Below are 14,168 nucleotides of genomic sequence, written 5' to 3' on the forward strand. Positions count from 1 at the left end.
CTTTAGTATCTCTTTGGGGTATAAGCCCAGTAGTAGCGCTGCTGGATCAAAGGGTATGCACAGTTTGATAACTTTTTGAGCATAGTTCCAAATTGCTCTCTAGAATGGCTGGATGTGTTCACAATTCCACCAACAATGTATCAGTGTCCCTGTTTTCCCACATCCCCTCCAACATTCCCCATTATCTTTCCTTGTCATTCTAGCCAATCTGATAGTTGTGTAGTGGTATCTCAGAGTTGCCTTAATTTGCAGTTCTCTGATCAATAATGATTTGGAACACTCTTTCATATGAGTGGAAATAGTTTCAATCTCATCATCTGAAAATTGTCTGTTCATATCCTTTGACCATTTATCAATTGGAGAATGGCTTGATTTCTTATAAATTAGAGTCAGTTCTCTATATATTTTGGAAATGAGGCCTTTATCAGAACCTTTAACTGTGAAGATATTTTCCCAGTTTGTTGCTTCCCTTCTAATCTTGTTTGCATTAGTTTTGTTTGTACAAAGGCTTTTAAATTTGATATAATCAAAATTTTCTATTTTGTGATCAGTAATGGTCTCTAGTTCATCTTTGGTCACAAATTTCTTTCTCCTCCACATGTCTGAGAGATAAACTATCCTATGTTCCTCTAATTTATTTATAGTCTCATTCTTTATGCCTAGGTCATAGACCCATTTTGATCTTATCTTGGTATATGGTGTTAAGTATGGGTCCATGCCTAATTTCTGCCATACTAATTTCCAGTTATCCCAGCAGTTTTTATCAAATAATGAATTCTTATCCCCAAAATTAGGATCTTTGGATTTGTAAAACCCTAGATTGCTATAGTTGACTATTCTGTCTTGTGAACCTAACATTTCCCACTGATCAACTAATCTATTTCTTATCCAATACCAAATGGTTTTGGTGACTGCTATTTTATAATATAATTTTAGATCAGGTACAGCTAGGCCACCTTTATTTGATTTTTTTTCATTAATTCCCGTGAAATTCTCGACTTTTTATTTTTCCATATGAATTTTGTTGTTATTTTTTCTAGATCATTAAAATATTTTCTTGGAAGTCTGATTGGCATAACACTAAATAAATAGATTAGTTTAGGGAGTATTGTCATCTTTATTATATTCGTTCGGCCTATCCAAGAGCACTTAATATTTTTCCAATTATTTAAGTCTAACTTTATTTGTGTGGAAACTTTTTTGTAATTTTGCTCATATAATTCCTGACTTTCCTTTGGTAGATAGATTCCCAAATATTTTATGCTATCAACAGTTATTTTGAATGGAATTTCTCTTTGTATCTCTTGCTGTTGAATTTTGTTGGTGATGTATAAAAATGCTGAGGATTTATGGGGATTTATTTTGTATCCTGCTACTTTGCTAAAATTATGAATTATTTCTAATAGCTTTTTAGTAGAATCTCTGGGGTTCTCTAGGTATACCATCATATCATTTGCAAAGAGTGATAGTTTGGTTTCCTCATTGCCTACTCTAATTCCTTTAATCTCTTTCTCGACTCTTATTGCAGAGACTAGTATTTCTAATACAATATTGAATAATAATGGTGATAGTGGGCAACCTTGCTTCACTCCAGATCTTACTGGGAAAGGTTTCAGTTTTTCCCCATTGCATATGATGCTTACTGACAGTTTTAAATCTATGCTTCTGACTATTTTAAGGAAAAGTCCATTTATTCCTATGCTCTCAAGTGTTTTTATTAGGAATAGATGTTGGATTTTATCAAATGCCTTTTCTGCATCTATTGAGATGATCATATGGTTTTTGTTTCTTTGGTTATTGATATAGTCAATTATGCTAATAGTTTTCCTAATATTGAACCAGCCCTGCATTCCTGGTATAAATCCTACTTGGTCATAGTGTATTATCCTGGGGATGATTTTCTGTAATCTTTTTGCTAATATTTTGTTTAAGATTTTAGCATCAATATTCATTAGGGAGATTGGTCTATAATTTTCTTTCTCTGTTTTCAACCTACCTGGTTTAGGTATAAGTATCATGTCTGTGTCATAAAAGGAGCTTGGTAGGACTCCTTCAATCCCTATTTTTTTCAAATAGTTTATTTAGCATTGGAGTTAATTGTTCTTTAAATGTTTGATAGAATTCACCTGTAAATCCATCTGGTCCTGGGGATTTTTTCTTAGGGAGTTGGTTGATAGTTTGTTCTATTTCTTTTTCTGAGATGAGACTGTTTAGGATATTTACTTTTTCCTCTGTTAGTTTGGACAAGCTATATTTTTGGAGATATTCTTCTATTTCATTTAAGTTGTCGAATTTATTGGCATAAAGTTGGGCAAAGTAACTCCTAATTATTGCTCTAATTTCCTCTTCGTTAGTGGCGAGTTCTCCCTTTTCATTTTTAAGACTAAAGAGAATAATTTCAAAACACTTTAAAGACTTAAGGAAAAATATAACTTGTCCACAAAATCAATTAGCATTCTTAAAAAGTATAAAGAGTTAAAAATTATATTTACATGAAATAAGAGTGATAGAAAAGGTGTTGGGGAAAGAATGAGAGCAATGGTTGAGAGATCTGGAAAGAAAATTATAGGCTTTCTCAAGAAGTACAAAACTCTACCTAAGTAATAGATTCCATAAAAATCAGAATGGACCAAATAAAAGTAAATTTATCTATAAGATAATAAGAAATCCTTTTATAAAAAGTCAAAATATTGAAAAAATGTAAAATATATCAAAAACAAGTGACTTCAAAAACAGATTAATACGAGAGTTCAATAGCTGTTTAGCTACCTGTAAGCTTTGACCAAAAAATAAAAGAATTTGATTATCATATTTCTAGAAATCACAAAACAAAATTGTCCAGATATTAGAACAATTGGGCAAAGTGGAAACAGAAAGAATCTCCCAATCACCCACAGAAAGGAGTTCCAAAAAAGTTAATTCCTAGCCAAAACTCAGAACTTCAAGTCAAAGAAAAAATACTACAAGCAACCAGTTTAAGCAGTTTAAGTAATCAAAGTCAGAATCACACAAGGCTTAGCAGCTTCTACTTAAAATAAGAGACTTTGGAATGAAATATTTCCAAGAACAAAAGATATAGACTTATATCCAAGAATAACTTACCAGAAGTTGATTACTACATAGAGAGGGAAATGGGCAGTTAGTGAAATAAAATATTAAAAGAAATTATTTTAGGGTCATAGAAAAGATCATAGCTGAGTAGAAAAAAAACAAAAGACCATTGAAACTATTATAAATATTAAAAATTCATAATTAAGAACAGAAGGAAGTTTAGAAGAAAGCACAGGCAAACAGGACAATGTTAAAAGTAAACATTTTGAATTTGCTACATATATATTTTTAAAATGAATGATATGAAATGAAGATTTAATCAATATTTAATATATAATCCTTTTTTAGTTTTGCTATAGATATAGGGAAATGCTTTTCTTTTTGGCGTTAAATTTCAGAATAAAAAAATTAAAATATTTATTTGTATAAAACGACTTCTGTGAGAACTATTTTATCTAAGAAAAAAACTGGAAATACACGTATTTGGGGATGACTAAATAAATGATGGTAAATGTATGTAATTGAATGTAATTATATAAATATTTAAAGACATATGGCATTTCTTCAGTTGGAAGTCTGGAAGTTCCAACAAATACAAAATATATACATGCGTGGTCATCATCCTATGGCTTTGATTCTTGTTCATATCCTCCTCCTATAAATTAACCACAGAGTTTCTACCTAGCAAGCTGACATTGCCAGGTATTTATTTTCACCTAACATTGCCAGGGTTCTAGTGGAGCATTCTGACTGTCCAACTGTCATTTTCACTCAGGTGTGTGACCAGGCAAACCTCTCTTCCTTTCAGAGAAAATCTTGATGGCATCTTTTACTCTGGTTCTTCTCTGGAGTGTTTCACCGGTTCTACGTTACAGCCTGATCACATCCATTCTATGCCCTCTATTGGCTATCCATTTTTAATTCTTCAGCAGCATTTGTACTCTTGTGTCTTGTTGTTCTTCATATAGCAATACCAATAGATAGCTAATATTGAAAAAATGGACCTTTGCTTTCATAGGCAACTTGGGGGGGTCAGTAAAAGAATTTTGCAATATCCCCAAAATAATATAGGCTGTTGCTGAGTGCTATTTGCTATAATACTGCTCATTTATTGTTTGCACTAATATTTGTGTGTTGACACAAGTATACATCAATAGAGCAAACTAAAAAAATAAAGATTAGAATTGAGACATTATAGAGGTCTTCTAATATTGGGAATCAATCCAAACTTTAATAATGAGAACATCTGAGAGTGCTGTACTAAAAGTTGAAAGAATGTAAATAGAAGAATATAAAATTTAGGCCACTAATTTTAAAGCAAATCTTTCTAGGTCTTCTTGAGAATTTCAATATTAAGAGATACAACTTAAGAAAAGATAATAACGTGCTTTTCCCAGGAATCTTATGTTAGACTTCCCACTGAAGGGGAAGCGTTGCTTTAAAAGGTAGGAACTCTACTAATCAAAGAAGGCATTCCTACAAAAAACTCAATGTTTCAATTGAGTCTAGAAGTGTTACTAACCCCTATAAATAGGACTTTAAAAGGTAGAAACCCCACTAATCAAGGAAGGTATTCCTTCAAAAAATTTAATGTCTCTGGTCTAGAAGTGTCACTTTCTCTTATAAATAGGATTGAGGTCTTACCCTTGTGGTAGACATGAAGTGGTACTCCTTAGCATAGACAAATACATTAGACCAAAGATTAGCATTTTTTCCAGACAAGAATGATCTCAACAGAAAAATGGATTGTGACTCTGCTATGTCCAGATCCTCCAACAGTGGCAGAAGACTTTGATTAAATAGACTTTAGAGGAAATAAAACAGGAAGGAAATTGACTCAGAAAATGTAAGGAATTTAATAGATCTCAGAGAGATAGCTTCAGATTTTGTGTATAGCCTTAAGAGAGAGAGAACTTGTAGTGACATACAGAATAAAAGAAGAAAAACTCACTGACTTTGTACTCAGAATACACAATTGCCTGGAGATTTTATGGTAGAAAGGTATGATAGAATCCAGGAAGCAGATTTACTTGCCTTGCAGCAAGTATTCAGTGACCTGACTCATAACTCTAATCTACCTCAAGATTATCACCATTTGGCACTTGCAGAAACCTGAGATTATGAGAAATCTCACATTACCTGAGATGAAAGTATCATTTCTGAACATAGGACTATTATCTCCTGATAAGAAGCACTCAGCCTTTGCTAAACAAAAACCCTTTTCTTGAGCGTGGACCACAGAAGCAATAAAAAGGAACTGGGCCATTAGGGTACCGCTCCAAGAGGGCACATCCTTAAACACAGACACAAAGATGATAAGATAGGAGAGAGAAGAGTGTACAAAACTATTGGAGAGGTAGAGCATGATTAAGAGAATGGTTGACTAACAAGAATATCTCTATTGTAATATCTGGAGTAACAGGTCCCCCCTCCCTTCCATTCTAACTCTGGATTATATGGCCAGTTACCTTGAATATATTTGTAAGAAAAATTTAGCCTTGGTCATGCAAGGAAACCAAGGTGAGGGGAACCAGAGACAGAAGTAACCCTTCTTATTGTCTTCATTTTGGTTCCTTATGGGTCTATTCCACTCTGACTCACAGGGACCATATGTAGACTATAAGAATTGAGAATATGGATGGAAATGCTGTCCTGGACAAGGAACGTCAAGTTACCATCATTTTTACAAGGTTTTTTTAATCACAGATTTTTAAGAAAAAAATATCTTCAAAGCCCATGATAGGACCTGCGCTTGGTGGTCTGAGTGATGAAGACCATCCATACTTGGGATACATGAAGGTGAAATTTAAATATTCTCTAAAAAAAGTTGTTGATGTCAGCAGGAAAGTGACACCACAGGTGGCTCTGATATATCCAGACCCTACAGTAGGCACTGGACTGTTAGCAGTGATTGGAACTAATTTTATCTTTTTCAAAATTCTAGCAGGATATTGCAAGCTACAAATTGGAACCCAGCATCAGCAGTCTTGGATCATCCACACAGACACTTAACACTTCCTAGCTGTGTGACCCTCGACAGTCACTTCACCCCAGTTGTCTTGCCAAAAAAAGAAAGAAAAAAGAAAGAAAGAAATGCCAATTGATATATCCTCATAGAATTAAGTACCCCTTATGTATAATTCATTGTATGGATCAAAGAAGAATGGATAGAAATGTCTATATGTAGAATATTAGACTTTGAACAAAAGAATTAAAATGGACCCATACATTATGTAAATAGACCTATAAATTACATCATGTATCAAAAATGAAAAAGGTGAACTTACTACCAAAGAAGAAGAAATTAAAACAATAGTTAGGAACTTTTCAAAAATACACCAACAAATCTGACAATCCAATTGAAATGGATGAATATCTACAAAAATACAAATTGCTCAGATTAACAGAAGGGGAAATAAAATGCTTACATAGCATTTTAGAAAAAGAAATTGAACAATCAATCAATGAACTCCCTTAGAAAAGAGATCATTCACCAGTTACACAGATTGACCCAGATATGGGCACCAAAAGTGGTGATTCTAGTAAAGAAAACTCTCTGTTTTACCAAGGCAGGAATATAAACCAAAAATAATTCATTTTGTCTAGGACTGTTGCTACAGAGATTCCTAAGGTAGCAATGCAATTCAAAGCACAAATATACTGACAGCTGATGTATGTACCTCTGCCATCAGCTAAGATATAGATAAACAAGTCTAAAATAATCCTAATAGTCATCCCATACTATGTACTAGCTCAGGTATAGTTAGAGAGGCATCATTCCAGTGGCAAGGGAACTATTCCTATCAGATTAATAAAAACTGATACTATAAAAAATCAGATTTAAAATCTGACCTGTTACTAAATTATATCATGATGTTATAAGTGTATTCAAAGACATAATTACATATATTAGTTGACAATACTACAGGTTGCTCATGAGATATATACCTTGTACATAATTGTACATTTGTTATATAATATATATGCATATAATAGTTATTATGTATTTGAGAATGCTTATGAATTGTTTTTATGTTCATTTAACTATATTATGTTCATGCTAAGCAACATCTGGTGGTTCATGATTTTGCTTGTATTTGTTGCCTATTTGCTAGTGTTTTAGAGTTCAGATGTATTTTTATATATAGGCCTGGGGCTTGTGCTTGTGTTACAGCTAGCCAGCTTTGTTTTGTTAGTTAGCCATCCTATATATGGTTTGTTTTTAATTGCTATGTACAATGAATGTTCTTAAGCTATGCTTAAGTATCTTATCAGATGATGCTTTCTGTCATACTGCCTGTTTAATGCACTGTTAATGACATGTATGTTTTCTTTTGGGTTCAGTAGTAGTAATACACCAGATCACTTATTTTAAAATACTGTATTTATAATGTATAGTTTATAGGTTTCAGGCTTTTTTCAACCAATTTTTGTAAGGGGACTACAAAAACTCAGTTTATTTTTTTATTATTAAAGCTTTTTATTTACAAAACATATGCATAGGTAATTATTTCAACATTGACCCTTGCAAAACCAAAATTTCCCCTTCTTCCCTCCACCCCCTCCCCTAGCTGGCAAGTAGTCCAATACATGTTAAATATGTTAAAATACATGTCAAATCTAATATATGTATATATATTTATACAGTTATCTTGCTGCACAAGAAAAATCGGATCAAGAAGGAAGAAAAAGAAAAACTGAGAAAGAAAACAAAATGCAAGCAAATAACAGAGAGTATGAAAATGCTATATTGTGGTCCAGACTCTGAAAAACTCAGTTTAAAGAGAAAATGTCAACTCACTTCTGATCAAACCAGGTATAGTTTTCCTGAGGGGCAGCCCTGTAATGTATGAAGTGACTCCTAATTGTCTGAGACTCCTTTCCAAGTCAACGACACTATATATTAGCAAGTCAAAGGAGAGAAGACTATGGAGAGAGGTGTCTACATCCTCAAAGATGATTGGAAGAGTTCAAGAGAGGTGAGTGCAGATTTTTGAATAGTGAACTGGAGGGCACAAAAGAGTTCTCACTTTGTCTCTAATTTCCACCACTTGCAATTTTAGAGACTTCTAAAAGAGAGTCCCTGGCTCAGCCAAAGAGTTTATTTACTTTATGCTATAGTCTGTCCTAATCTGAATAATGTCCTTGATTTCTGATTACTGCTTACTTTGATAAAGAGGTTTACTTGATATTCTAGGGGTCTTTTATGAAACTGGTGTTTGGTGTAAGAAGGCTAAGCTAATAATAGTTAACTAAACATTTCATCCCCTTAACAGTCATCAGGGAAAGTGGACTTTATCCTGATTACCAAAGTATCATATCTCTAGTCTATTTGAGGTGTCATAAGTATATATTTTAACCCTAAACCAATCTTGGAGACACAGAATAATGGAAAGGTCTAGCCATGGTGTCCTGGGATCTTACCTGCCCCTCTCTCCATGTTTGTGCTCCATCACAAAGATGGCAATTGCAATCTCTCATAGAGATGGGGTAAGTCAGGTGCCAGATCATATATGTCCATGCTACACATGAACAAGCTGTATTTATATTTAGGCAGCAATCACACACACATATCTAACATTAAAAAAATAAAACCAGCTAAGAAAAGTCCTTGGGGATAAAAATAACGTGTAAAAATCTAATCTATGAAGAACTGATAATCACAAATATGATTGAATTGATTCAGATTTCTAGAGTCACATTCCACATTCCACATGGGGGAATAATCCAAGAACAGGTACAGATTATTATTATTATTTTTTGGCTGAGGCAATTGGGGTTAAGTGACTTGCCCAGAGTCACACAGCTAGGAAGTATTGAGTGTCTGAGAGCGGATTTGAACTCAGTTCCTCCTGATTTTAGGGTCAGTGCTCTATCCACAACACCATTTAGCTGCCTCACAAATGATTTTTGATGTAAACCCCCAAATTATTAATAATTCCTTGTTCAAATTATTTCATAATCAGAGAAACACAAATTGAAAATTTTAGTATTATAATGATCAAAATTTAAAACTTGATTAGAAAATTAGAAATTAGGAAAAAAGGCAAGAAAAAACCCAATGTTGCTTAGAACCTGGCATTGTTTTATGCAACCAAGGCTACAACTAGCATGAGGTGTTCAGGGCCTGTTTATAGTAAAGAATGTTTTCTCTAAAGTTATTTGCACATTATTTGGCAACATAGAAGGTAATTATATCTTAAGTCAAATTAATCTTGAAAAACTCTAGTCTAAAAGATTAATTTTTCCTTTAAGAGGTAAATATTAATACCTTCAGAGTTGGATATATGTTATTCTGGAGATTTATAGAAAGTGATCAATATTGTATTTATCTAGGTTTTTGAGTAAACTCTCATATATTCACTATCTACAAAGAATTCCAGAAATTAGTTATTTTTTTGATTTCTAATGAATTTTTTAAATACTAGGATGAGTTTAAAGTCAAGGAGAAGAAGAAAAAGAAAAAGGAGGAAAGAATGTTGAGAAAAAGTTTTTTAAAGGCCTGACCAAATTTATTATTGCAATGCCGTGGGAAAAATAATAATAATTTAGCACTAAAGTGTGATTAATGAAACTTGTTATTGAGGCAAAATCTCATAGGACTGTAATCTGATTACAAATGATTCTTATGTGCCATGCACTCTTCATCATTCTAGTTACCTTGTTCTGGGTGATTGCAAATCTTATGTCTCTTGCTATTTTTGACACTCTTAATCAGCTCCATCCTTCTAAGGATCTCTCCTACTCCAGCTATTCTTCCTACCTGTCTGACATCATCTTTTTTTTGCTGGATCATTATCTATGTACAAACATGAATATTTTCTAATCTTGGTCCTGGCACCTTTTTTCTCTCTCTAAAACCCTCTTTTTCTCAGCAATCTAATCTACTCTCATGGGTTCAATTATTCTCTCTCTGCAGGGGAATTTCATATTTATATAACCAGCTGTTTTTCAAAAATTTCAAACTCAGTTTATCCAAAATGAAACTGATTTTCTGTCTCCTAAACTTGCTACTCTTCCAAGTCATTTCTAAGTTTTGATTTCAGTCATGATTGTATTGTCATGTATTGTCATAAGGTCAATAATCCACCTTCAAGGGGGATGCCATATACTGCCCAGAGGGAGTGTGGTCTGGAAAATGCTACAGGTGGATGAATGCTACAGAATGAACCTGGGAAAGGTTGAAGAGATATCTTTGGCATAGCTAAAGATAGTATCCTCTGGACCCTATTTCCTCATTTTTTGGGGAACAAAAATGTTCCCCACCTTAATCCTGCTTAATCCTGACCCTGGTTAACTCATGTATCTCATATAAATGAGATAGAATTTTATATATGATTTGCTAAGGAATATAATTTGCTGTAAAAAGCTATGAGTGGAAAAGATAATTTTCAATATAAATTTGTAGTAAATTTGAGTTGCTTTAAAGATGTCCCAGGAGTCTATGTTTATGCAATATCTCTCAATGAGTACAATTAAAATATCTCTTCTTTCTAAAGAGTGAATTATCTGGAATGAAAAATGTTGAAAAAAGCAACAAGATCAGATGATTATATATAATCAAATGTAAATGATTCTAATGGGATATACAGACTTTGAGCATGCTCTAATAATTAGTTCTAAAAAGCCCTTGTGCATGTTATGATAATAAATTCTAGAAATTGGGTCAGGATTTTACATATAAAATTGCATTGATAATTTTAAGGAAGATAGAGAATTACTTGTTTATGTACTATTTGTGGCCTGTCCTCCTGAGCTCATTTTAGTATGATTATCCACATTTGGACACACTGTACATTGACCCCAAAATAATGATGTCATTTTGATCCTCTTCAACTACAAACAACAATTACCAATATCCTTACCTGATAAATATCATATGTAAGCTAGTGGGAAGGAACTGATTTGTAATGGCCCTTTTACGACATGGAACCATAAAATTTGTCTTGATTTCATTTCAAAATTTGTCAATAGAATCTTGAAACTATCGCAAGCTCTTCAGTGATCAGCCTATCAGTATGTTGCTACCTTGATGTATTTTAAATAAACTCCTTTTAATTCTCTTTGCCTTGAGTTTTGCCTCATTAATCAGGGAGAAAGCCCAAATAAAGAATTTTCCTTTTAACATAGTCTGGTCTTTTTAGGCAAGGAAGAATAAATCCAATCCCCTCTCCTTAAGACCTCTCCTTCAGGTACTTCAAAACAACTAGCATGTCTCTCTGAGTCAGTTTTTCCCCAGGCTGGACATCTCTACTTTCTCCAAATGATTCTTATGTGCCATGCACTCTTCATCATTCTAGTTACCTTGTTCTGGGTGATTGCAAATCTTATGTCTCTTGCTATTTTTGACACTCTTAATCAGCTCCATCCTTCTAAGGATCTCTCCTACTCCAGCTATTCTTCCTACCTGTCTGACATCATCTTTTTTTTGCTGGATCATTATCTATGTACAAACATAAATATTTTCTAATCTTGGTCCTGGCACCTTTTTTCTCTCTCTAAAACCCTCTTTTTCTCAGCAATCTAATCTACTCTCATGGGTTCAATTATTCTCTCTCTGCAGGGGAATTTCATATTTATATAACCAGCTGTTTTTCAAAAATTTCAAACTCAGTTTATCCAAAATGAAACTGATTTTCTGTCTCCTAAACTTGCTACTCTTCCAAACTTTGCTTTTTCTATTGAAGACATTCTATATCCATCCATTCAGGGATTCAATCTCATAGTCATTTTCTTCTGTCTTCTCTTCCTTCACCCTTTCTATAGAAAATAAGTTTCTGAGGCAATTAGATGGTATCATGGCTAGAGCCCCACTCCTGGAGCAAGAATCCAAATCCTGCTTTATGCAAGTATTAGCTGTGTGGTCCTGGACAAGTCATTAACTCTGATTGTCTCAAAGACAAAAAAAAAAAGTTTCCAAGTCTTCTCAATTCTATCTCCATACCATCTTTTACTTTTCATATTCTCTGCATCCCCTAGTTTAGTCCCTCATTATCTGTTGCTTGGATCATTGCAAGGGATGTCCTAATTAGTCTCTTTGCTTCCAGTCTCTCTATTCTTTAATCCTCACAATTTCCTAAAGCACAGGTAAAGCTAGTCATTCCCTTGCTTTAGAATCTTCAGCGACTTTTTATGGCTATTAGGATAAATATAAACTCTTCTATTTGAGATTTAAAGCTCTTCACAATCTTTCTAGCTTTGTTTTACATTAGTCTCTTTCATACATTTTAAATTCCAGCCAAGCTGGCCTATTTGCCATTGGCTAAATCCATGACCCACTTTCCTACCTATATTTGGACATCTCCATGTCAGAGTTCTTTGCTTAACCACCTTCCCATCTATAGATGGACATTTCCATGTCAGATTTTTTTTGCTTAATTTAAAGCCCATCTAGGGGAAGCCTTCATTGATCTCTTAGGAGTTAGTGGCTGTCCTTTTAAATTATCTTGAGTTTATCTCTCTGCTTGCATATTCTATCATCTCACTAGTAAACCATAAGTTTCTTGGGAGTAGGACTTTTTTTCAATCTTTGTTTCCCCAGCCTTAACAAAATACCCGCTTATCCACTGAATTGAATAAAAGTGAACTGATCAAATCCTCACTGAATTCAATGCTTCAGTGCTGAGACTGAATTGTTAAGAAAAAAAAGGAAGAGTGGACAAAAACATTCAAGACAATTTTATTTGTAATAAGAAACTGGTCATTGACAACATAGGCAATAATTGGTGAATCACTGACCATATTAGTATGATAGGATTGAGATCTAGATGAGGTAGCCCTCCATGGCCACATAGTCCAAAGCTTCTTAAAAGTGTGGGTCACAATCCATGTAGGGTCACATAAGTGAATGTGGGAATCATTAAATATTTGACAACAGAAAGTGGTTTCTGGATGCGGTGACCAAAAATTAATTCAAAATCAAACACATAATGAATCTGATGTGTTTCTGGCAGATTTGCCCTTGCTAAATTATATGCAACTTCATTGCAATCTTGGTTCTGAACACATGTATACTTTGCACTATGCATGCACAAAAGCTGCCAGAAACACCTTGGCTCAAATTTGAAATGGAATTGTGCAAAAATTTCTCAGGTGAAAAGGAGTTGCAAGAGCAAAAAATTTAAGCTCTGATATCTAGAATAATGCCTTATTCTATAGAGGAGGAAACTGAGCTCTGAGAAGTCAAATTCTGTCTAATTATAATAAATCAAGGTAAAGAACTTCACCTTGTGCTTTCGAGGTAATCTTCTTGTTCAATTGTAGTATATGTACATATATATGTATACAAAGTAAGAAAGTGATTTTAAATGACAGGTATGAAAAGTACAAAGAAATATGAGAAAATTTATGTCAAGTAATATTAAATTAGGAGAATAGTAACATGCATGCTGACTATGACTACATAAAATTAATAATAGTAAAAAACCTTAGGATGACAGACAGCAAAGACTGCTAGATCCCCATTCATTTCTTTTTAAAATCAAGAGTTAAAAAGTTCCCACCTTATATTTTTATCCAAGCTTCAATACTATATTTTACTTGTATTTTAGGAAAACATTAAGTTTATAAGAACAAATGATTTTGGAAAAAGAGGTTGATGAATAGATTTGTGAGTCACAGGAGAAAGCCTAAAGGTGAATAAAGGAGTGAGTGGAGTGATGTTTGGAGGTGAGTGATTTAGGATAGGGGTGGATGATGGGAATAATGTAAGGCATATTAAAGGGAAATCAGAACAGTGGTGGAGACAAGGAAGGGTGACTGTTGAATGGCATTAAGTGATAAATATTGGAGCGACTCTGAGAGGGGTAATGGAGGCACTGAGAGTGAGAATTGTAAGAAAGGGTGACATTGAGGTTAATGGACACGATGAAGGGTGAACGTGGAAGGAGAAATTACAGTAGGAGTGATGATGATGGAGATACTCTGGGATAAATAATAAGATGGGACAGTTCATTTAGAGGTGAGTGATAAAGTGACTTCAGGGGTCAGTGATGAGAAGCCTTGAGTAAATGGAAGAGCTAAGCAGGTGTATCAGTTGTCGGGAGATTTTGCAGAGTGGGTAAGACCTTGGGAAAGCACTGAGTAGTGATATCCTAGGACTGGTATGGAAAATGAGA

The 14,168-nt window shown here is 33.8% G+C and overlaps 1 protein-coding gene across 3 annotated transcripts in view; it reads right to left on the reverse strand.

Moving 5' to 3' along the window:
• Positions 1 to 14,168, reverse strand: part of SPATC1 (spermatogenesis and centriole associated 1) — a 112,740-nt gene that overhangs the window by 97,462 nt on the left and 1,110 nt on the right. The window lies entirely within an intron of this gene.

This window comes from Antechinus flavipes, chromosome 1, assembly GCF_016432865.1.
Source record: "Antechinus flavipes isolate AdamAnt ecotype Samford, QLD, Australia chromosome 1, AdamAnt_v2, whole genome shotgun sequence".
Lineage (NCBI taxonomy): Eukaryota > Metazoa > Chordata > Mammalia > Dasyuromorphia > Dasyuridae > Antechinus > Antechinus flavipes.